Source organism: Rhinolophus sinicus, chromosome 18 (genome assembly GCF_057876585.1).
Source record: "Rhinolophus sinicus isolate RSI-liver-muscle chromosome 18, RSI-T2T, whole genome shotgun sequence".
Taxonomy (NCBI): Eukaryota; Metazoa; Chordata; class Mammalia; order Chiroptera; family Rhinolophidae; genus Rhinolophus; species Rhinolophus sinicus.
In genome coordinates this window covers 59,014,167-59,039,179 of record NC_142518.1, presented here as the reverse complement: position 1 = coordinate 59,039,179, position 25,013 = coordinate 59,014,167, and the positions used below count along the sequence as shown (strand labels likewise).

The window sequence follows — 25,013 nt, the reverse complement described above, 5'->3', positions numbered from 1 at the left end:
TATATATACACACACACACATATATGTATATATACACACACACTCACACACATATATATGTGTGTATATATATATATATATATATATATATATATATATATATAATATTTTAGAATCTATCTTGAAAATAACTGAGGGTATAGCTACTAATTTTATAAATCAATTTTTATTTTAGAAAATTTCAACCATATAGAAAAGTAGAGAGATTCATATAAAAACACCATGGGTGTTATCAACAGCCATCCTATATTTTAACCCATAATGCTTTAGTATATATCTTTAAGATAAACACTTTTAAAAGCACATCAAGCACAAAACTTTTTATCACATATAAATATTTAACAATAATTTCTGATATAAATTATTAGTGATCTAATTCCTCCAATTTTCCCCTAAATATTTTTACAGTATGTTTATTCAGATCAAGATCCAAACAAGATCCACAGATAATATTTTGCTGGCGTGTTTCTTACGTGGTTTTTAATTTAATTTACCTTATTTTATTTTTTCTGTGAAATGCACTTTATTGGCTCTCAGGGAGTGTGAGAGCAAGATCAGAAGTGGACACACTCAAGACCCAGGCACTGGCACTGGGGAGCAAGATGCCAGACCTGGCCAGGCCTTGGTTTCCCTGAGGACGGACATGAGCAGTGGCCCCTCTAGACTGCTGCCTGGAGCCACCCTGGTGGAGGGAGTGGAACGTGGAGCCGAAGTTACTGGGCAGTGCCCTCCACTGCTGGCAGGCTCTGAGTGTGGTGGCCACTGGGCTTTGCCAGCTAAGCAGCCACTAGGGACAGGGGGAGGCTGAAGCCGGCCCCACCATTGCACTTCATTTTCAGGCCTGCACTTAGTTGTCGGTGAAACAGGCACCAGTCTCCTTCACAGAGACTTGAAGGAAGTGTACCTGAGGTCGAGTAGGTAATACCACAGCTTGTCTTATCCGTGGTCTTCTGAAACTGCCCGTCTGATTTGGTTGTATCAAAAGTGACCTCCCCATGGAAGTCCCTGGCCTCCAGCACAACCCTGGCCACTCCTGGATGGAAACCTCATCCTCCTCTTCCCCTAACAGGATAATGGTCTCCACCTCATTGTACTCCCGCAGGATCCAGTTAAAGAGCCAAGTCAGGTCCACTGAGAAGATGAACTGCCTCCAAGGCTTCCCTGTGCCCCCCATCAACAGGGCTGAGCCTCTGCTCTTGCCAGGTGCACCTTGTGGATGAGCCTGGGCAGCATGTGACCATCCTCAATGTTGAAGTTATCGTGGGGCCCGAAGGCATTGATGAGGACTACTGCACAGCTGTGCTGCTGGAAGTAGGCCCTGTTCTGTACATGGATCATCCTCTTGGCGTATGGAGGAGTAGCCAAAATTGCTGTTGTGTGGTGCCCCGTTGTGGATCATGGTCTCATCTATAGGGTAGGTGGTCTTGTCGGGGAAGATGCAGGTAGACAGGCAGGAGACCACCTTTTGCATTCCCATCTTGAAGGCCAGGCCGAATGCAGGATGTTGCCGTTGACTTGTACGTTTTTCCCCCAGAAGTCCAAATTATGCTTGATATTATGGAACAGGCCCCCACCATTGCAGCAAGATGGATGATGTGTATGGGCTGGACCTATTCAAATAGGGCTCAGGTCTTAGCAGCATCCCTGAGATCAACCTCCTTAGGGGAGACAGCCATTCCTTTCTGGGCAGCCTGGCCCCATCTGCTACCACCTTCTGAATGTTTTTTCCCACCAGCCCAGAGCCCCTTGTCACTAGGATCCACATGGACCACGGGGCTCACCCATGTCGCTTGCACCTATACCCTACCCCACCTACCCGGTGCCCCTCTTAACTGTATTTAATCTACAGGTGCTACATAGTTGCTGAAGAAGCCACTGGTTCTCGAAGTGTAAGTACACAGACCAGCAGCGTCAGCATCACCTGAGAACTTAAAAATGCAGGTTTTCCGGGCCTAACCCAAACCTATTAAATCAGAAACTCTGGGAGAGAAGCCCAACAATTTGCTGATGTACTCTAAAGTTTGAGACCAACTGCTGCAGTCATACACACTCAAGATTTTGCAGATTGTATTTTCATTATATCATTTAATAAGTTCCTCTCTTGTATTTCATGCAGACTGTAGTAGCCTTAGTTACATAAGATCTAAAGCCTTATCAGGTAAATGTTTGGCAATAATATTTCATAGACAATGTTTTGTTTTGTTTTTTTAACTTCTCATCAAATCATATCCTAAAGTCCATAATATTTTATTGCCTCTTTTATACTGACGATAAGACTGAGAAGTAGATCAAGTATATAAGCCTGATTCAGTCATTATAAAATCCTCTATCAGCTTTTCACATAATTGTTTCGGCATCCATTGATGATACCGCAATGTTGGGGTTTGCCAAATGGTGATATAATAATTCGGTCATTTCTTCTTTGAAATTCTGTGAACAATTTAATTGGTACTTTGAAATAAATTGCATTGAATTTATAGATTGCTTTGGGTAGTACGGACATTTTAAAGATGCTAATTCTTCCTATCCATGAGCCTAGTATATGCTTCCATTTATTTGTATATTATTCGATTTCTTTCTTCAATGTCTTATCGTTTTTCAAGTACAGGTATTTTACCTCTTCGGTTAAATTTATTCCTAGGATTTTTTTTTTGTTGTTGTTGTTGTTGTTTTGATTTTTTTTAATCTTTATTTTTTGATGCAATTGTAAATGAGATAGGTTTTTTTAAATTTCTTTTTCTGATTGTTCATTATTGGTGTATAATAATGTGACGGATTTCTGAATATTAATTTTGTATCCTGCTACTTTATTGAATTCACTTATCAATTCTAATAGTGTTTTTGGTGGAATCTTTATGGTTCTCTCTATCTAGTATCATGTAATCTGCAAATAATGACAGTTTTACGTCTTCCATTTCATTTTGGATGCCTTTTATTTAACTCTTGTTTTTTTAATATGTATGTTATGTTTATATCCATTGCAGTTATTATTTTTTTGATGCTCAAATTATTTTAACATTGGCCAGTGGTAAACTCTTCAAGTAGGTCTACTGAGTTCATTTGTATGATCCTAAAAATATTTTTATAGCTTCTTTGTTTTCTGGTATGACAACATGCTCCAGGCTCATTTTGTATATTTTATGCCCCATACCTGCTATTAGCTATTACAACAAAAATTTCCAGTTGTTTTAATTGGAAAACTACATCTAGAGATCATAATCTCATATTAGGGCTACTCATCACATCTAGGTTTGCCTTTGTTTTCAATGGAAATCAAGAAGATGCATACTTTTTTGAATTTTTTAAAATTAAATTTATTGGGGTGATTATTTAATAAAAATACATAGGTTTCAAGTGTACAATTCTATAATACATCATCTACCTATTGCAGTGAGTGTTCGCCACCGAAAGTTAAATCTCCATCTGTCACCATGTATTTTACTCCTTTACCTTCTTCTACCATCCCCACTACCCCCTTACCCTCTGGTAACCACTAAACTGTTGTCTGTGTTTATGATTTTTGCTTGTTTATTTGTCGTGTTCATTTGTTGCTTTCAGTTTAATATCCCACATATGAGTGAAATCATATGGTTCTCGACTTCTTCTGTCTGACTTATTTTGCTTAGCATGATAATCTCAAGATCTATCCATGTTGTTGCAAATGGCAGTATTTCATCTTTTCTTATGTGTAATATTCCATTGTATATATGTACCACAAGAAGATAGATACTTTTGAATACATAATATATTATGAGTGCTTCCTGATATTTCCAATTTAAAATTATGAGTTCATGTTTTTGTATCTTTGGTCCATTGTGCAGAAAATATTAGTTTCTAAGGATTAAACAAAATTATTTATTTGCTTCATTTTGCAATATCTACATAAAGGTTTCAGATTAAAACTATCAATATTATTAGTAAAATAAGATTATGGAATAATTTAAGGTTTCTTTGCAGTTTATTTTATGCTTAGGATATTTCATATTAATGATATATAATTATTATGTTTTAAAGTCATTTGAAATCATTTTTCTCATTGCATTTATGCCACCAAAAAGATGCACCATTTATTTGAATTAATTATTTGTTTTTAAGTATTGATTTTTTTCATTTTGACTTAATTTTGCTTTATAGTATGTAAGATATTTGTATACAAGTTGTTATCAAAGACTACAATGAATGTTTACAGTAAAAGACACATTGCCATTAATACCCCTCAAAATACTCACCCTCGCTTTGAACACACTTATACCATCATTCTTGATACTTTCTGAAGCAGTTCTGGAAGTCCTCTTTCATGTCTTTAGTTGCACTGTCATGGCTGCCTCAATGTCCTGAATTGATTCAAAACATTTACATTTCATGGTCATTTTGACTTTGGGGAAGAGCCAGAAGTCTCACAGTGCCACGTCCGGTTAGTAAGGTGGATGAGGACACACCATACTGTTTTTATTTGACAGAAATTGCCATACCAGAAGCAATGTGTGACATGGAGCCTTTCTGTTGTGATCAAAAAGGATGGTGAATGCTGCTGCTGAGTGCCATCCAATGGAAAGACAGGGATCTTCAATATAGGAAGCAGCATGTCAAACCTTAGTAGCAGTGCATGACAAGTTTCAAGTTGTTCAGTCCAGTTGGGTGTGAGCTATGGTTGAGAGTTGTTTTAAAGTGTGCCGTAAGTCATCCTCCATCATGACAAAGCTCTGTGTCACACATCACTTCTGGTACATGGCAATTTTTGTCAAATAAAAACATTACGGTGTATCCTCCTCTAACTTATTCACCGGATCTGGCAGCATGCGACTTCTGGCTCTTTCTCAAAGTCAAAATGATGCAGGACATCAAGGCAGCCATGACAGAGCAACTAAAGACTCTCACGAAAGAGGACTTCCAGAACTGCTTCAGAAAGTGGCAAGAACGATGGGATAAGTGTGTTCAATATGAGGGGGAGTATTTTGAGAGTGATTAATGGCAATATGCCTTTTACTGTGTAATATTTTTTTTATTTCAACATTCACTGCATTGTTTGATCACACCTTGTACACCCAAAGTGAAATTTACAAATTTACAAACATAGTAGTCCAGCTTCCATTTCTATCTCTACATTCTTTCCCTGTTTCACTTTTAAGGTAAACCTTTTGTTAATTTGTTTTATGATTACCTTATTTTTTCAAAGAAATCTATAAACAAGTACGTATACATATGTAGGTTCACATATATATTTATACATATTTGTCTTACATAGATTCAAGTTAGCATACTATACATACTGTTATGCATCTGCTTCTTATCATTTGACAATATATTTTGGAAATCACTCCATAGCAGTATATAGAGATCTCTTTTATTCCTTTTTATATCTGTACAATATTTTATTGTGAGGCTGGTCAATAATTTTTTTGAACCAGTCTCATTACTGGACATTTATATTGTTTACAGTTTTTTGTGATTACAAAAGTGGTGCTACAAAGAATAAATGTACGTGTGTGTGTGTGTGTGTGTGTGTGTGTGTGTGTGTGTGTAGACTCCTGGAGGTAGACTATGAATCAAAAGTAAATAAATTTGCTCAGCCACCTCGCAAAGATGGAATGGACCCTCACCTAAAATTGGTTTGGATATCAAAACTGATGATGCCACATATACACTGCAAGGATATGAAAGGTTGTATTAATTACATAATGAAGCTTTCTGAGGAGATCAGGGCTGGCTCTCAATCCTCAATAAGAATGGCTTGAGAGTGACAAAAGATGACTCTAGTGGTTAGGGGTTGGGGTTAGCATGAGGATTCCTGAGTAAGGCTAGCAATTGTGTAGTTTTTATTTCCCATGGCACTAAAAGATAGAGTACCCAGGATTTTTTATTAATTTGCCCAAATGTGGGCAGAAGGATAAAGGGGAGCAGTGGGGCATGAAGGCTATCAGTAGTCAAATGTCAAAAATTGAGTCAGATTCTTTATTAAAAATGCATGTGTGGTTTTTATTTGCATTTCTTTGATGATTAGTAATGTTGAGTATCTTTTCATATGTCTATTGGCTATCTTCATGCCCTCTTTGGAGAACTGTCTATTCAGGTCCTCCGTCTATTTTCTAATTGGATTGTTTGTTTTTTTGTTGTTGAGTTGTATGAGTTCCTTATATATTTTGGATATTAGCCCCTTATCAGAGGCATCGTTAGCAAACATTTTCTCCCATTCCGTTTGTTCCCTCTTTATTTTGTTGATGGTTTATTTTGCTGTGCAGAAACACCTCACACCAGTTAGAATGGCTGTCACCAACAAGACAAATAACAACAAGTGTTGGAGAGGCTGTGGAGAAAGGGAACCCTCAGACACTGTTGGTAGGAATGCAGACTGGTGCAGCCTCTATGGAAGGCAGTGTGGAAGTTCCTCAGAAAATTACGAATAGAATTACCATATGACCCAACAATCACTCTCCTGGGTATCTGCCCCAAAAAATCTGAAAACGTTTATCCATAAAAATATATGTGCTCCCATATTCATTGCAGCTTTATTTATGGTGGTCAAGACATGGAAACAACCAAAGTGTCCTTCAATAGATGATTGGATAAAGAAGATGTGGAATATACACACAAGGGAATACTACTCTGCCATAAGAAAAGATGAAACAGTGCCATTTGCGACAACATGGATGGATCTTGAGATTGTATGCCAAGCGAAATAAGTCAGACAGAAAAAATCAAGAACCATATGAATTTACTGATATGTAGGGTATAAAACTGAAAGCAACAAAGGAATAAGACAAACAAATAAAGAAACAAAAACTCATAGACACAGACAATACTTTAGTGGTTACCAGTGGGTAAGGGGGAAGGGGGGGTAGAAGAGGGAAAAGGCTATCAAATGTATAGTGATGGAAGAACTGACTCGGTGTGGTGAACACACAGTGTAATATATAGATGATATATTAGAATCGTACACTTGAAACCTATGTAATTTTACTAACAATTGTCACCACAATAAATTTTAATAAAAAAAATTAAAAATTAAAAAAAAGTTCATGTGTAATTTTGCTAGACATTGGTAAATTCTGCGCCAAAGTGGTTGTACCCTTTTGTAATCCCAAAATATTTATTTCTCCATAGCTTTGCAAAAAAATGTGCCATCAAGATTTTGAGTTATTCAAGCTGATAGGTATCTCAGTATCAGTCATGTCTAAGTATGGTAGTGTTGTTTTGTTAAACAAAATAACATAAAATGAAGGGTAGAGGTTTCCAGTTTTCTAGTAAGAAAACCCACCACCTATTTTGCTGAGATGAGTCTAAAAATCAGGTAAAGCTCAGCAATAATTAGAAAATGAATTAACTGTGCCAGTGTGGATCATTCTATTTCCAATCTAATGGCCTGTTTATTTAACTGACAGCAAGTGTCTCCTTTTAGGATGCTTTAAACAGAAATATGCACAATTTGAGCTTGATAAAGTGCTGATGGCATGACAGTGACATCTGAGTTCATCAATTGATCGCTATATTTAAGGGAAGATGATTGCATGGCATTCACAAATTCTGTGTTTTTGAAAGTTTCCATTCTGTAAAGTGAGTGTAATACAAGGAAGCTGTCATTAAATCCTGTTGATTCAAATACACCTGGACTTATATAATTTGTAAAAGACCACATGGCCAAATAGTATTCAATCTTGGGGTTACAGGTGTTTTTTGAAGTCCTTACATATACTTTTAAATTTAACAAAAACTTACTTGCTCAAATCATCCTTTAGATGCTCAGACACTTATTATTTCAGAACTAATTTTTCTACAAACAAGGTGAAGTATGTTCTGATCTTAAGTAAACGTTTCATAATTTTGACATGGCATTAAAAAATTTACTGTTGTGTTAACCTAGTTTTAGAATTCATGTGAAAAACTTACATCTGAAACACATATTAAGACAACTGAAGTGAAGTATTACTTTACAGCAAAATATTTCTACATGCATTTTTTTTCTACGAGAAAAAAAGAAATTCAAGTTGACAACGTAATTAAAAAGCTACATACACTACTTATGCTAAGGAAATCACACAGAAGACTTTTGATTAACCACAGTAATGGGGTCCAGGGAGAGAACAAAATTAAACTCCACCGATAATCATTTTAACGATGAGTTTCAACCATCTAAGCTATTAGTAAGCAGCCAATTTTTATTACACTACTACCCTGGTTATCCTTCCCAGAATCATTAAAAGAAATAGACAATGTCAAGGGGCAAGAATGAGTTATTAATCAACCAAAATATTTCAAACCTGAATGATTTTATGTATGATGTAGAATTTATGATGCCTCTTAATTGAGGAACATGGTTTATATATGGATCAAAAGACGTAGGAACTGTTGAAAGGACTTTGCTTAGGGGACAGAGAGGAACCCGAACAGAACTGGCCAACACACTCAATGGACAAAAAGCTAAATATTCCCATAATTTTTAACCCCATGGAAGGATGCAAACTATTTATGAACACACTGTATCCTTGATGTTTCTATAGCTTAGAAACATTATTTGAAATTGTCATTAACCTCTGGAGATTCATAAATGAATATGTCACATTACTACTATACTTAATCATGAATCATGTGTGGAAAGACTATTTTTTAATTTTTATAATGTTGTGAAATTTATTATATTAGTACCTTGAAAATTAGTAGTTGCTTTTTGTACATTATTTTCTGCTTTTGGAAACTTCAAACTGGTTCCTTTTCTGATAGTTAATTCATCCCCAAAATAATTACTTACCTCTCATCAGTAGCATATTTTTATCCTAATTGATTCAAGGTTGTAAGTCAAAAGGTGATTTAAAATCTCACCCTCCATGTCAGAAATCCAAGGAATGATGAATGTTGTGGTAACCTAGAGAGCACATGATTCACCCTGACAATACAACTGTTACTCAGCTTTAAACAATTATTCACGCTAAAAACATAAGGCCAGAGTCACCAGATCTTCTACTGTTTCAAGAGAAGTCACTAATTATCATCGTTATGCAGATTAATATTTGCATCACTTTTGTGTTCTTTATACTTAAGGAACATAATAGCATAGTATAGGATTTCAGTCTCTTAAATTTTAAGCACTTTTTTTTTCAGGCAGCCATATAGTTTTCATATCTTACCTTATTAAATAACTATATACAAGTATTTTAAATTGTCCTTTCTCATTGTTGATGCCCCCATGCAAATCACAAAGACAAAACCTGGTTACTAAGAAGACTTTATTATACACAGTAATTAATTCATGTTGATGTGAATCAGAGGATTAATAAATTCTATTTCTATGAAATACTCTGAACAAACACTATGATTCTAAGCAGAGGAAGTAAGCATGAAATAAGTATGATAGCCTAAGAATATATTGATTGCCTCATGTCTTGGTGAGCACAAATGTTGATGAGGACAGTACAGCCACATGAAAACTAGGAATATGTGTGTTTTAGAGAGACAGGTTGAGAAAGAGGGTGGGGGAGAGAAAGAGAGAGATCTTTTTTCTTTTTTATTAAATTTATTGAGGTGACGTTGGTTAGTCAAATTATAAGAAAACTGACTCTGGGTGGTGAATATGCAATGCTCTATATAGATGCTGTATTATAGAAATGTACACGAGAGACCTCTCTTTTGAAATCTGTAAAAGATAAGCCAAACAATTCATCTTTTATATGTGCATGAATGGACACACACACCCACTGATTTATATTTAGTCCCTTTTTGTAACAACATACTACAGAACTGGCTATCAGTGCAAGACTGCAAGATTCAGGAGAAAATATTACAACACAAATTTTTGAAAAGTTGCTTTATAAAACTAGCTGCTATAATGTATAATAGGTACTGATTGTTTAGATAAACTTCTGTAATTCAAACCTTGAAGAGAACTAACGATTAAACACACAGCAAAAATTTCAAGTCTTAAATGCTACTAGTTCTCTTTCAAATCCTTATACTTGCACTTCATAAATATGTCTTTAACATATTAAAGACATACCAATATTCAATACTAATTTAAGATGCCCATAGAACAGAAATTATGACAATTCCACCCCTTCCCCTAAGGAATGGATGATAGGGGCTGATGTTACAGGCCAACTGGACAAAAGAACAGAAGAAAGTAGAAACATCTGAAAACTAAACTCCTATGTGTTAATTAGGATCAAAAGCATGCCACACATTTTAAGAAATCATATCAGGCTCATTGTATGAGACTTTGGCCTAAGCAGAATGATTTGATGCATATGTAAATCCAAAACTCTTCTACCACTGTCCATATCTTCAGATAGTATCGAACTCCTCTCTAAAGACGTGGGAGGTAGCACAGAGCATGGAATCAGGGTAGTGTGCCTGTTGTCCTAGGCTTGGAATCTATGTTACTTGTCAAGGGGAAAAAAAATTTGACTCTGCCAAAATATAACTTATTTCTTATCTGCGTTCCCTCATAGACCACATACAATCAACTATAAAACTCTGAGACAGGAAGAAATTCCCACTCAAGAGGAACTCCAAACTAAATTATCAATACACAAAAGTGAAACTAACAACATAATGATAGCCAACAGACACAATAAGCAAATAATTTACTGCTGAGGAAGCAGAAAGATTAAAACAACTTGAAAATGACTTTAGAATGAATGTTTATTATCTACCATAGAAAATGAAAATGTTAATATCCAAAAATGAACAATAAATCATAAACCAAAGAAAAAAGGCTAAAAATCAAAAACAGATCTCTGTAAGAAATCTTGCAGTTAAAACTGTAATCACTGAAACATAAAATACAATAACATCTGATAAATATTAGAATCCAGATGAATAAAGAATTAGGAATTGGAAGACAGTACAGAAGAACTGGCACAGAATGCATTACAGAGCAAGAAAGATATTTGAACTATGAAAAATATACTAAGAAACACAAAGAATAGTTTGAGATTAAGTTTTTGACTAAAATGAGTTCCAAATAAAGAGAATGGAAGAAATGACATAAAGGTATTACTTGAATTGTTAAGTCTTTTTTTTTATTATTATTGAAGATATGAGTCATAAGCTTGAAAAATCACACCAAATGTTGAATCAGATTATTATTTTTTAAAGCATACACCTAGGTACATAATAGACTGCAAATCATCATAGATGAAGATCAAATCTAAAAATCTAACTGCAAGTCACGATATTTTTCATAATGGCCCAAATCTGGAAAGTATCAAAATATCTATCAATAGTTATGTACAAATAATTTTGTTTTAATCACATATTGAAATGCTACCTAGCAATGACAATCGCATGCAAGATTTAAAATTTTTTAAATGGCAAATATTTATTTCTTGCTCGTGTTGTATATATGTGCAGGTGAGTAAGGGACCTCTCTTCCATCACAGTCATTTGGAAGCATCCTTCATTATGGAAAGTTGGACAGATATCCCAGTTTTCTCACTTCTCAGTTGGTATAACTAAGAGGTGTATTCCTCACTGTCCCCCAGAGAGTCTCAGTGTCATTAAATTGTTGTTGCCACAGTGATGACGAGTTTGATAATGTACACGTTCTTGGTTTATTTCCCCCCTTGTCTTACTTTCCCACTTCCCCACTGCTATTTACCTACATCACCTTTCAAATAAACTATTCACACTTAAATTCGTTTCTCAATGTCTGATTTTATGGTAACCTAATTCAAAACAGTTCCCCTTCTGGGTGAAAAAGTTACAAAAAGGCACCCCTTCAGGAAGACAAATTAGAAAAGTCACACTTCCCTCGGGTTTATGCAGCTGGTCACCAGATGCTAGGCTTAGTGAGCAAGGTACAGGCTAGATTTCCCTTCCGCATTTGCCTTAGTCCATCGTTTCTCTTATGTAGATGACCTAAAATACTATTCACATTCTGCCTCACGGGTTTCTCTGCCATTATCTTCCTTAGTGCCACATGAGCTGGTGCCAGCATATCATGTAGGACTATCTGCTAAACAGGCTCAATTATTGTTTTTATCAACAAGTTATAGGGCATTTCCGTGAAGTAATAAGATGTTTAAAGAGATGTGGAATCTGTTGAATGGATGCTGAAGGCCTAATGGCAAACTGCTCACCTTACAACTTGAATCATTCTGGGGACACTTTTCTTTTGTAGCTTCACTCAGAGAAGCTAGCTTTGTTGGTCACTTGATAAATGGGTTGAAGTAAACACAAATGTACACTATATTGCCTATGAAATAAAAAAAAATCCAACAAAAGTTGTGTATATTTCTTAGTGGAAGAGGTGTAAAGTACAGCAACTCATCATTCATGTGGTAAAGATTCACTGCTCTGAACCAATCAGGGGGCTGATTTGTTGTGGGTGTGCACAGATAGAGAACTGGCCAGCACTCTAAACCAAATATACCCACTTTGATAGAAAACCTGCCCAATTATGAGCTGCAAAACTGATTTCCCTGTGACTTCCCAATACTCTCCCTTATTTAAAACTCGGCTTTTTACAATCCTCTGTGAAATGTAAATTGAATATATTTGGGTAACTGTATTAATCCACTAGGGTTGCCATAACAAAACACTGGGTGGCTCAAACAACAGAAATTTATTTTCTCACAGTTCCAGAGGCTGGAAGTCCAAGAATCTAATAATTATGTACAGGGACGGGTGGGCAGTAGACTTTTTGAGTTATTTCAATGTCTGATTACTATATCGATCTGTACACCTGAAATGAATAATAATCAAAAGGATGTTGGCAGAGTCAGGTTTTCCTGAAGCCTCTCACCATGGCTTGCAGATGGCTGTCTTCTCACTGTGGCCTCACGTGGCCTTTTCTCTGCGTGTACATCCTGTGTCTCCACTTATAAAGACAGCAATACTTAGGGCGCTTATGATCTCACTTAAATTTAATTGCATCTTTAAAAGCACTATCTCCAAATACAGTCCCACTGAGGGTTAGGGTTTGAACATAAGATTTTTGGAAGGACACAATTCAGTCCATAGGAGAAATGGATCAGATCTCAATTGTATGTACTCACTTAGGTTTGTGTCAATTCCTTTTTCCTCGGGCATGATTGACATTTTCATTGATATAAATACTTTTGATCAATGTTAAACTTAATTTAAAAATAGTTGTGAGTTATTTTACATTAATCATTTAATGCACATGTATAGGTACTGTTATGGACTGAATTGTGCCCCTCTCTCCCAAATTCGTATATTGAAGTCCTAACACTCAGTACCTCAGAATGTGATTATATTTGATGGTAGAGCTTTTGAAGAGGTAATTCAGGTTTAATAAGGTCATTTGGGTGGACCTTACTCAAATAGGACTGGTGTCTTTATAAGAAAAAGAGATTAAGACAAAGGCACACACAGAGGGAGTGTCATGTGAAGACACAGGGAGAAGACAGCCATCTACAAACAAAGAGAGTCCTCATAAATAAACAACCCTGCCAACACCTTGACCTTGGACTTCAGTTGAAAATAAATTTCTGTTATTTAAACTATCTAATCTGTAATACTGTGTTATGACAGTCCTAGCAAACTAATATAGGTTCCCAGTTTTTATGTATTTTTCACATTTGACCCATGCCCCTGACCCTTTCCTGACCTGATCATTGTCGCAAATTTATCTGCTATCGGACTGAGATTTACATCTCTGAATCAACCAGAGATTGATGTTAACTAATCTTCTGGGGTGGTATGCCCAGATGACAACCTTGCAGAAACCCTGACTCAAGCACACCAGATTAGGTGCAAACCTTAGAGAAATTCTGTGCGATACATTCTTTACAAACTCTGTCTTTCTACCCAAAATGTCTCAGTAACCCAGTAATGACTGAAAAATCTCCCAGGAAAACCTCAGTTTCCCTGTCACAGCTCAGATAAACCCTCTCACTTAAAGTCTTGTTTTGCACGATTGACAGTGAAAGAAACACGTGGAATGCATTTTGGTAACTGAGAATCTCTCTCAATTTTAAAGACTCACGTATGTTTTAGCTATTTCCTTTGGGGTTGTGTATTGCCTTCTCTCTATGCTTAACTGCCATTCCTCTTTATAAAAAGAGCATCTAGAAAAGAATAACATATAGACAGTTATGTTATCAAATCAAAAGTGTGTGGGTTGGTGACTTGATTATTTAAGTCAATACACCGAATTGCTTCCAGCATCTAAGCCCTCTTTGTGCCCCATACCTATCACTATTCCCACCCTCTTTTCTAATACTGTAAGTTAGTTTTGCCTGCTTTTGAAATTTATTGCGATTGAATCATACAGTATGTATTCTCTTGTTACTGACTTTTTTGGTTCAACATTATATTATGAAACTCATCCCAGTTGTTGTATGTGGGAACTTTGTCCTCTTTTTAATTATTCGTAGTATACCATTGTATAAATCTCCTGCAAATGAACTTACTCATAGCTCATTCCATTCTTACTGACAATTATGGTCATTTCTAGTTTCTGGATCTTATGAACAGTTGTGCTACGGGCATTTTTGCACTAACCTTCTGGTACATACATGCACCCATTTCTGTTGGTCATATACCAGTGAGTGGAACTATGCGGAAGTTCAGTTTTAACAGAGGTTCATGAACAGTTTTGCAATGTAATTTTACCAATGTGGATATCCTCTTTCCAAATTGCCTCAATAAATCTGTTTCCCATTTTCCTATTAGGTTGTTGTCTTTTGTTAATTTCTAGGAATTTTTTTTAGTATATTACGGACATGAGCTCCTTTGTCCATAATATGTATGTCCAATTAAATGTATTTCAGATGGTAGGTCATACTCGTTGGCTTGCATTTTCTTTCTCTTAATAGTATATTTTGATTAAAAGACATTCTTAATTTTAACATAGTCAGACTTGTCAATCATTTCCTTTATGGTTAGTGCTATTTGTTTTCTTTCTCATAAGTCTTTGCCTATCACAAGGTCATGAAGATGTTTTGTCTATATTATATTCCAAATGCTTTCTAGTTTTACATTTCACATTTAGAGCTCACAAACTCCTGTTGATGACCACCAGGAACAAACCAGTAGTCTCAGAAAATCAGATTTATTGACTCACTGCAAGGGAAGGGTATTTCAGAGGACATGTGGAATGTCATTTGAGAAGATGGAGGAGGTAAGTGTCTTTTGTAAGGTTTGGATTATTACTGAAAGATTCTGAAAAGAGTCGAAAGAAAGTGGGTCAGTTCTTGAGTGGTTGCTATTTCTGAGGTTGGATTAGAAAAAGTGCACATTAACAAGAGTTTGGTTATTGGCAATAGGTGAGGGAAGTTTTAGCATTTGGGTTTCCCTAGTAACAAATAATAGAAAATCTGACCAGAGGATGGGGGTGCTGGGTAGGGGAGTGGTTGTCAATGTTAAGAAAGCAGCAGTTACTCAAAAAGGTGATTATTATGGCATATTACAGGTATTGTATGACCTCAATAGAAACAATATTTCCTTTAAACTGCAACTATCTGTGTCTATCCTCCCAGCCTGATTAACAACAGGAATGCCTTCTTTTTTTAAAAAAAAAATTTGGTTTGATACCATTTGTTGAAAGGAAATTTCTTACCCCACTATTCTGACGTGTTAACTTTGAAGTAAATCAGATGACTTTATGTGGGTCTGTTTCTGGGCTCTAGAATCTTTATTCTGTTTCACTGGTCTATTCTTATAATTAAAAAAAATCTTAATTACTTTATTATTTATTTATTTGTTTATTTATAATTCTTCTGTATTTGTCACAATCTTTTAAAGCAGAATGTGATTTAAACACTACATTTCTATTCACAAAACTTGCTCTAGTTACTTTCAAACAGCTTTACATCATGCCTAGTTAGGCTTATAGTTTTGCTACTCTAAACAATCCTTTTCTTTGGAAAACAGGCTCTGTGGATAGTTACTCCCATCAAGTTGGCTCAACTTAACATACTAATTTCTAGAGGTCGGTACATGCAGTTAATGACTACAGGGGATGGGAGGTTTAAAACAATCCTAGGAGATTAAAGTTGTTTTAACCAATATGTTCCTTTTAAACATCAGTATATCTCAGAACACTTTAGTGACAAAAGGTTTGATACACTAGGGAATTCACTTGATAGCTAAATACTTTAGACCACAAAGTTATCATTAAGTTACATACATTTTACAACAAACGTAACCTCAATCCGTTAAAATGAGCCAACATGATACAAGAAAGGAAAAACTAGCTTTGCTTTAATGCCTAAGGTATCACAGTATCATACACTTAAAAGTAGAAATAAATTGTATCTTTCTTTTAAGTAGTTATTGTCATGCCATACGAATTTTTAAACGTTAACAGAAATTTAAAAAATTTTTCAAAGTATATCAGAGGGGATGAAGGTAAAGTATTGAACACATGTACAAGCCATTCTACAGGAGGAGCTTAGTCTACTTCTTCCATGCGTGACATGTCATTGTCCCCTTTGAAGGACGGCATCTCTTCAGTTACAGCAGCACTGTTGTCATCAGCAGTGGGGTCATCTTCATCAATACCGAGACTGAGTTTGAGCGTCCTGTAGATCCTGTTGGTATGTGTCTGGGAATCATTCAGACTAAAGCCGGAAGACAAGCGCAGTTTCATAGAGTAGGATGACCAGGCCCTTCACACACTTGTCATTATTGTCAGCCTCTGTCTTTTGCATTGAGGTCACGAGGATGGAATGGTCAGCGTTTATCTCTAGGTGTTTCCTTGCCGCCGTGTACTGACATGTCTCTTAGGGCTTAAGCCTTCATGATTCTTTCCATGTTTGCTGTCCAGCCATATGTGATTGTGACAATGCAGCATGGGGATGTCACCGATCAGTTTGACACAACCACCTTTTCTACTTTTTTTCTCAAAGATGTCGTTCATAATCTTGCAGAGGTTTTCAAACTTTGTGTTTTTTTTTCTCTTTCTGATTTTTTTTCACTTCTTCATCTTCTGGAAGTTCTAAGCCCTCTTTGGTGACTGACACCAAAGTCTTCCCCTTAAATTCCTCCAGCTGTTGGACACAGTACTTATTCATCAATAGGCTTGATGATATAGGTCACTTCTAGGCCATGCTTGCAAAGACATTACACAAAGGCCAAGTTAGCTACCTGGTCCTTGGTCTCACCTGTGATGTAATAGATGTTTTTCTGGTTATCTTTTATTCTTGTGCAGCAGTACTTGAGAGAAACCATTTCATCACCAGAAGCAGATGTGTAGTATTACTACATCTTTTTAATAAAGCATCATATTCTTCCTCAAGATAATTGGCTATTCTTAACCCTTTGAAAATATGTATAAATTTATAATCACCTTGTCAATTTCCAAGACAAATGGTTGTATCCTGATTAGGACTGCTTTGAACCTATATGTAATTTTGGGGAGAGACAACATTGAACTAAAACTGGACAGCTTGCATAATGCCAGTAGTTGGACCCATAGTACTCAGGTTGAATTGTTGGCTCATCACCAGTTTGCTATATTGCCATATTTGACAGGCAAGTGGGATCAATTTATTAGCAGGAATGTCAAATAATGTAATGCAGAAATTGCCAATTAAAATTGAAGATGATGATTTTTAATCAGAAGTGTTATGCAGTAGAGAAAACCCATAGTAAGACAATAATGCAAAATACTTAGGATGCATATGAAAATAGAAGACACTAGCAAGAAAATGAACAAAACAGGAAACAACTCTGGAAAAGTTAGATATCTACTGACTAGGAAAACTAAGCATTTACACATCATTTTATATATCAATGAATCAGAAGAATTAATGCCAAGAATTTAGCTGAATTAACCGGTATGATTAAAACTTAGAATTTTATCTAGTACCTAGTATAATGAAATGATCTTTCTTTTCAGTTCTCTTCTGCTTATCTGAAATATGATGTCCTACCATTTTCCCTCTAAATTCATTGTTTCTATATTTAACTTTTATTCTTACTCCCTTCCATAAGAAAACTCCTTCTACCTATCCTTACCTACTAGCATAATTTTTCATCAGTGTTCTACTAGGAATCCTGAGTCACCTAGGAAATTTCTCACTAGAACACATATAATAAACAGCATTCAGGGCTCAGCCATCTTCCTAATGTTAATACTGAAGTTATTTAAGGTATCGAGACTAGTTAATTATACACGCTTTTTTTATTGATCTGCCTTCCTCATCACAAAAGAAATTCAATATGAAAAAAGTAGTTACAGTTCAATGTGATATAATTTATGACAAATCACAAAAAATTAAGATCACTCATGGCCTACAAGAATACTATGAAGGGGGGTGATATCATAGGAATGGCGGCAGTCAGGTGGGCTTCCTGAGTTCTCCTACGGAACTTACCACAAATTGAACATTTATAACTAATCAAAAGATTCTCTGCTCATCACACAGAACAGCTAAGACTCTCGCACAAAGATTACTTGAAGGTGGGCAAACCGGGCGAGCATGGGAAGAGGGAAGGGAGCAGTGTGGAGACTCGGCCTGCATCCACAGGCAGCTGCTGTGACTCGGAGGCCTCAGGACACAGACCAGAGATCACAAGAGCCAGGCGGTGGGCTCTTTCACTGGGCGTCAGCATATCCAGCGTTTGAGGCAGTAACCTCAGTGAGATCTCCAGCTGGGCCCTAGGTCAGACAAATAGCAAGCTCCATACGGGGGGGCGGGGGGGGGCCCTCCTCCCACTTTCCCACAGCAATCTTACCCCCGCCCTTCCAGAGTCTCAAGCTGGTCCCTGAACTGAGGAGTAGTGTCAGATTACACAGGAGCTGTAGCACTCAGAATCTGGAAAAAGCCAGTTTGTTGCTGTGACCTAGGGAAGAGGCCTGGCTAGGAGATGGAAGACACCTGCCTTCCCAGCCCCCACCTTATCTGGGCTGCTACTGGCAGGGCAATTACAGCTGTGGAGACACATGCAGGGGTCAGCAGTAGGTGACAGAGGCAGCTCTGGGCTTTCAGCAATTCAGAAATCTTGCACCCTCCACACCACCGACAGAAGTGCCCTAAGACCTAGGGGACCAGCGCACAGGAAATAAGCCCACTTCCCAGTGGCTGGCTGGGGTGCTCTAAGTGCATGTTTGTGCAGGCAAGAGCAGAAACTCCACTGACTTTGTAAAAACTACTAGCCACACCCCATATCCCCACTCATCTAGAACTGCATCATTGCCAGCATCACTCTGGATACCAGGTGGCCGATTCTGCCTCCACAAGACACAGAGGAGTCTTTATGCAGCAGAGGACAAACTGGGGATAGCTTGGTGGGCTTAAGCCAAGATTGGCGATGCTTTTTTTTTTTTTTTTTTCAGTATATTAGCTCCTTAAACATTCTTATTTAGTATATTACCATTTTAGCACACACACACACACACACACACACACACATATATATGCTATTCTTAACCATTTATACACACACACACACACACACACATTTTCCCCTTTGTCTCTCTCTCTCTCTCTCTCTCTTGTTTTTTTCTTTTCCATGCACTACTTTTCTTCCCTCTTTCCATTTTTCTCTATTGGGTTTTTTTTCTTCTTTTTTTGGTGTTGCTACTTTTTGTTTTGTTTCTTCAGTTTTGTTTTTTTGGGTTTTTTTTTTAATATTTTTGATATTTTTGTCTGTATTGAGTGTTGGTTATCAGTTGTTTTTACATGTGAGTATATTTGTTTTTTTCTTTGTTGTTGCTGTTGTTGTTGTGCTGATTGATATGTTTTGTTCTGAAATCACTCTATACCAGGGCCCAGCCCAAGAGACAGATTCAACACACCCAGAGGCCAACTCCAGACCAAACAAGAGTATTACTGAGTTTGACCTATAAGTGACACACCCAGAAGAAATTCTCTACAGGCAAAAGAGTCCATAGGGGCCAAGCCTCATCTGAGGGGTTAACCCTCACACAGTAGCTCATCCACAGGGGCAAGCGAAGTCTCACAACTAGTCAGCCTAGGAGTCAATCCAACCTGCTGACAAGACAAAAGCAATTAAATCTCAACTTTAATAGGAGAATACACACATCACAAGGGTCACCTCTGGAGCACACACATAGGAGAATAGGGAAGTAGTGCAATTAATATATGAAGGACACATACTACATAAGTCCACCCAGCAAAGACTGAGAACCCTACAGGATCTACCTAATATATTGAAGCAGACACAGAGAGTCAGCTAGAATGGATAAACAAAGAAACATTTCCCAAGTAAAAGAACAGAAGACACCTCAAGAATTGGAACTAAATGAAATAGAGGTAACCAACCTATCAGAGATGAGTTCAAAACACTGATAATAAGAATGTTTATGGAGCTTAGTGACGACATAAAGTAGGATAGAGAAATTATAAAGAACAACCAGTTAGAAATAAAGAATACAATAACTGAAATAAGGAACATACTTGAAGGAATTACCAGCAGGCTACATGAGGCAGAGGATCGAATCAGTGATTTAGAAGACAAGTTAGCAAAGATCACCCAAGCAGGGCAACAAAAAGAATAAAAAAAAAACCACACAATGAAATTGGTTTAAGAGACCTGTGGGGTGACATCAAGTGCAACAACATGTGCATTATAGGAATACCAGAAGGAGAAGAGAGGGAGCAAGGGATCAAGAATATATTTGAAGTACTAATGACTGAAAACTTCCTTAACTTGGTGAAGGAAATCAACATACAAGCCCAGGAAAGTGCAGAGAGTTCCAAACAAGATGAATCCAAACAGGCCCACACCAAGACACATTATAGTTAAAATGGCAAAGGTTAAAGACAAAGGAAGAATCCTAAAAGCAGCAAGAGAAAGACTGGGTTACATACAAGGGAACTCCTGTAAGACTATCAAATGACTTTTCTACAGAAAATTTGCGGGCCAGAAGGAGTGGCAGGAGGTATTCAAAGTGATAAAAAACGAAGCGTACAACCTATATTGCTTTTATCCAGCAAGGCTATCATTCAAAATTTAAGGAGAGATAAAGAGCTTCCCAGAAAAGAATAAGCTAAAAGAATTCATTATCACCAAGCCAGAAATGCAGGAAATGTTAAAAGGGCTTCTGTAAGCAGAAGACAGATAAAACAATCTAACTAATGAAGACCAGAAATACAAATTAACAAAGTGGCAATAACTATGTATGTATCAATAAACACTTTAAATGTAAATGGATTAAATGCTCCAATCAAAAGTCATAGGGTAGCTGAGTGGATGAGAAAACAAGACCCTTGCATATGCTGTATACAATAGACTCACTTAAGATCAAAAGATACACACAGGCTGAAAGTGAAAGGTTGGAGTAAGATATTTCATCCAAATAGAAATGAGAAAAATTATTGAGTAGCAATACTTATATCTGACAAAATAGACTTTAAAATGAAGAATATATTAAAAGACAAAGATGGGCACTATATAATAATAAAGGGATTGATCTGACAAGAGGACGTAACCCTAGTAAACATCTATTCACCCAACATAGGAGCACCTAAATATATAAAACAGATATTGACTGACATAGAGACCAAGATCAACAGTAACACTATCATAGTAGGGGACTTCACACCACTGACAGCAAGGGACAGGTCTTCCAGACAGAAAATCAATATGGAAACAGTGGCCTTAAATGACACATTGAACCAATTGGATTTCATCGATATTTGTAGAGCATTTCACCCCAAAGCTGCAGAATACACATTCTTCTCAAGAGCACATGGAATATTTTCCAAGATAGATCACATGTTATGCCACAAAACAAGCTTCAGTAAATTTAAGAAAACTGAAATCATATCAAGTGTCTTCTCTGACCACAGTGCTATGAAATTAGAAATCAATTACAAGAAAAAAACTGGAAGACATACAAGTACATGGAGGCTGAATAACATGTTACTAAATAATAAACGAGTCAAAAATGAGATCAAAGAAGAAATCAAAAGATATCTCGAGACAAACAAAAATGAAAACACAAGAACCCAAAATCTATGGGATGCAGTGAAAGCACTCCTAAGAGGGAAATTGATAGCAATGCAGGCCTACCTCAAACAAGAAAAATCTCAAATCAACAGTTTATCCTTTCACTTAAGGGATCTGGGAAAAGAACAGCAAAATAAGCCCGAAGGGAGTACAAGGAAGGAGATAATAAACATGAGTGGAAATAAATGAAATACAGACCAAAAAATGCATACAAAACATCAATGAAACCAAGAGTTGATTTTTTTTGAGAAGATAAACAAAATCAACGAACCTTTAGCCAGACTCATCCAAAAAAAGTGAGAGAGGACCCAAGTTAATAAAATCAGAAAGGAAAGAGGAGAAGTGACAACAGACACCACAGAAATACAAACAACAACAAAAAAAAATTAAGAAATTACTGTGAGCAACTGTATGCCAAGAAATTAGACAATCTGGAAGAAATGGATAATTTTCTAGAAGCATACAACTTTCCAAAGCTAACTCAAGAAGAAATGGAAAATCTGAATAGAATGATTACTACCAGAGAAATTGAATCAGGAATCAATAAGCTCCCAACAAACAAAAGCCCTAGACCAGATGGCTTTACAGGTGAATTTTATAAAACATTCAAAAAAGAATTATCACCTATTCTCCTCAAACTATGCAAAAAACCCAGAAGGAGGGAAGGCTCCTAAGCTCTTTTTACGAGGCCACTATCATCCTGATCCCCAAATCAGATAAAGACATTACAAAAAAAGAATACTACAGGCCAATATCCCTAATGAACATAGATGCAAAAATCCTCAACAAAATATTAGGGAACAGAATTCAACAATATATTACAAAGATCATATACCACAATCAAGTGGGATTCATTCCTGGTATGCAAGGTTGGTTCAATATCCACAAATCAATTAATGTGATACACCACATAAACAAAATGAAAAATAAAAATCATGGACAGACACATGCAAAAAAATAGACCCAGAAAAAGCTTTTGACAAAACCCAGCAACTATTTGTGATAAAAACTCTTAAGAAAGTGGGAATATAGGGACCATATCACAACATAATAAAGGCCATATATGATAAACCCACAGCTAACATCATACTCAATGGGCAAAAACTAAAACCATTCCTCTTAAGATCAGGAACAAGGCAAGGATTCCCACTTTTATTCAACATCGTTCTAGAAGTTCTAGCCACAGCATTAGACAAGAAAAAGAAATAAAGTGCATCTAAATTGGTAAGGAGGAACTAAAATTGTCATTATATGCAGATGACATGACACTGTATGGAGAAAGAGCCCAAAAGACTCCACCAAAACACTATTAGAACTGATAAATTAATTAAATAAAGTAGCAAGATACAAAATTAATATTCAGAAATCAGTTGCATCTGTATATACCAATAATAAACTATCAGAAGGAGAAATTAAAAAACAAAAACAAAAAAACAGTCCCATGTACAATTGCTTCAAAACCTATAAAATACTTAGGATAAATTCAACCAAAGAAGTAAAAGACTTATACTCAGAAAATTATAAGACACTGAAGAGAGAAATTAAAGAAGATACAAATAGATGGACACACATGCGAAGCTCGTGGATAGGAAGAATTAATATAGTTAAAATGTCCATACTGCCTAAGGCAATATACAGATTCAATGCAATTCCTATAAAACTACCAAGGACATTTTTCACAGAAATAGAACATATAATCCTAAAATTTATATGGAACCACAAAAGACTCCAGATAGCCTCGGCAATCTTGAGAAATAAGAACAAAGTGGGAGGTATCATGATACCTGATATCAAATTATACTATAACGCTATAGTAATGAAAACAGCATGGTACTGGCATTGAAACAGACACATAGTTCAATGGAACAGAATAGAGAGCCCAGAAATAAATCCATGCCTGTATGGTCATTTAATCTACGACAATGGAAGCAAGAATTTACATTGCAGTAAAGACAGTCTATTCAATAAATGGTGCTGGGAAACCTGGACAGACACATGCAAAAAAATTAAGCTGGACCACCTCTTTACACCACATACAAGGATAAATTCAAAATGGATTAAAGGCTTAAATGTGACATCTGAAACCATAAAACTCCTAGAAGAAAACATAGAAAGAAAGTTTGCAGACATTACCCTTAGTAATATTTTTAGATACATCCCCTTGGGCAAGGGAAGTAAGAAAAAAAATAAACATATGGGATTACATCAAGCTAAAAAGCTTTTTCACAGCAAAGGAAACCATCAATAGAACAAAAAGTCATCCTACTGAACGGGAGAAGATACTTGTCAATCATATATCTGATAATGGGTTAATATCCAAAATTTATTAAAAAACTCGTTCAACTCAACACCAAAAAAACCAAACAACCCAATTAAAAAATGGGCAGAGGACGTGAAGAGACATTTTTAAAGAGGACATTCAAATGGCAAACACACATATGAAAAAATGCTCAACCTCACTAATCATTAGAGATATGCAAATAAAAACCACAATGTGATACCACCTCACCCCAGTCACAATGGCTATCATTAATAAATCAACAAATAACAAGTGCTGGCAAGGATGTGGAGAAAAGGGATCCCTCGTGCACTGATGGTCGGATTGCAGATTGGTGCAGCCACTATGGAAATCAATATGGAGGTATCTGAAAAAACTGGAAATGGAATTACCTTATGACCCAGCAATTCCACTCCTAGGTATCTATCGAGAGAAGTCAAAAACACTAATTAGAAAAAAATTATGCACCCGTATGTCTGTTGCAGCACTGTTCACAATAGCCAAGACATGCAAACAACTGAAATGCCCATCGGTAGATCACTGGATCAAGAAATTGTGGTAAATTTATGCAATGGAGTATTACGCAGCCATAAAGAAGAATGAAATCTTACCATTTGCAACAATATGATGGACCTAGAGAAAATTACACTAAGTGAAATAAGTCAGACAGAGAAAGACAAATACCATATGATCTCACTTATATGTGGAATCTAAAGAATACAATAAATGAACAAACTAATCTGAAACAGTCTCAGAGATATAGAAGAAAAACTGAGCGTTACTAAATGGGAGGGGGGTGGTGATTAGAAAGCACAATCAGTAACCACAAGATTGCCACGGGGATACAAAATACAGTTTG

At 36.3% G+C, this 25,013-nt stretch overlaps 2 pseudogenes; both read right to left on the bottom strand.

Annotated features, from left to right (window-relative positions):
• Positions 1 to 847: 847 nt before the first annotated feature.
• On the bottom strand, positions 848 to 1,791 carry LOC109436039 (GDP-L-fucose synthase pseudogene; annotated as a pseudogene).
• Positions 1,792 to 16,348: 14,557 nt separating this feature from the next.
• LOC148754628 (heat shock protein HSP 90-alpha pseudogene) lies at positions 16,349 to 17,172 on the bottom strand (annotated as a pseudogene).
• Between the last annotated feature and the right edge of the window lie 7,841 nt (positions 17,173 to 25,013).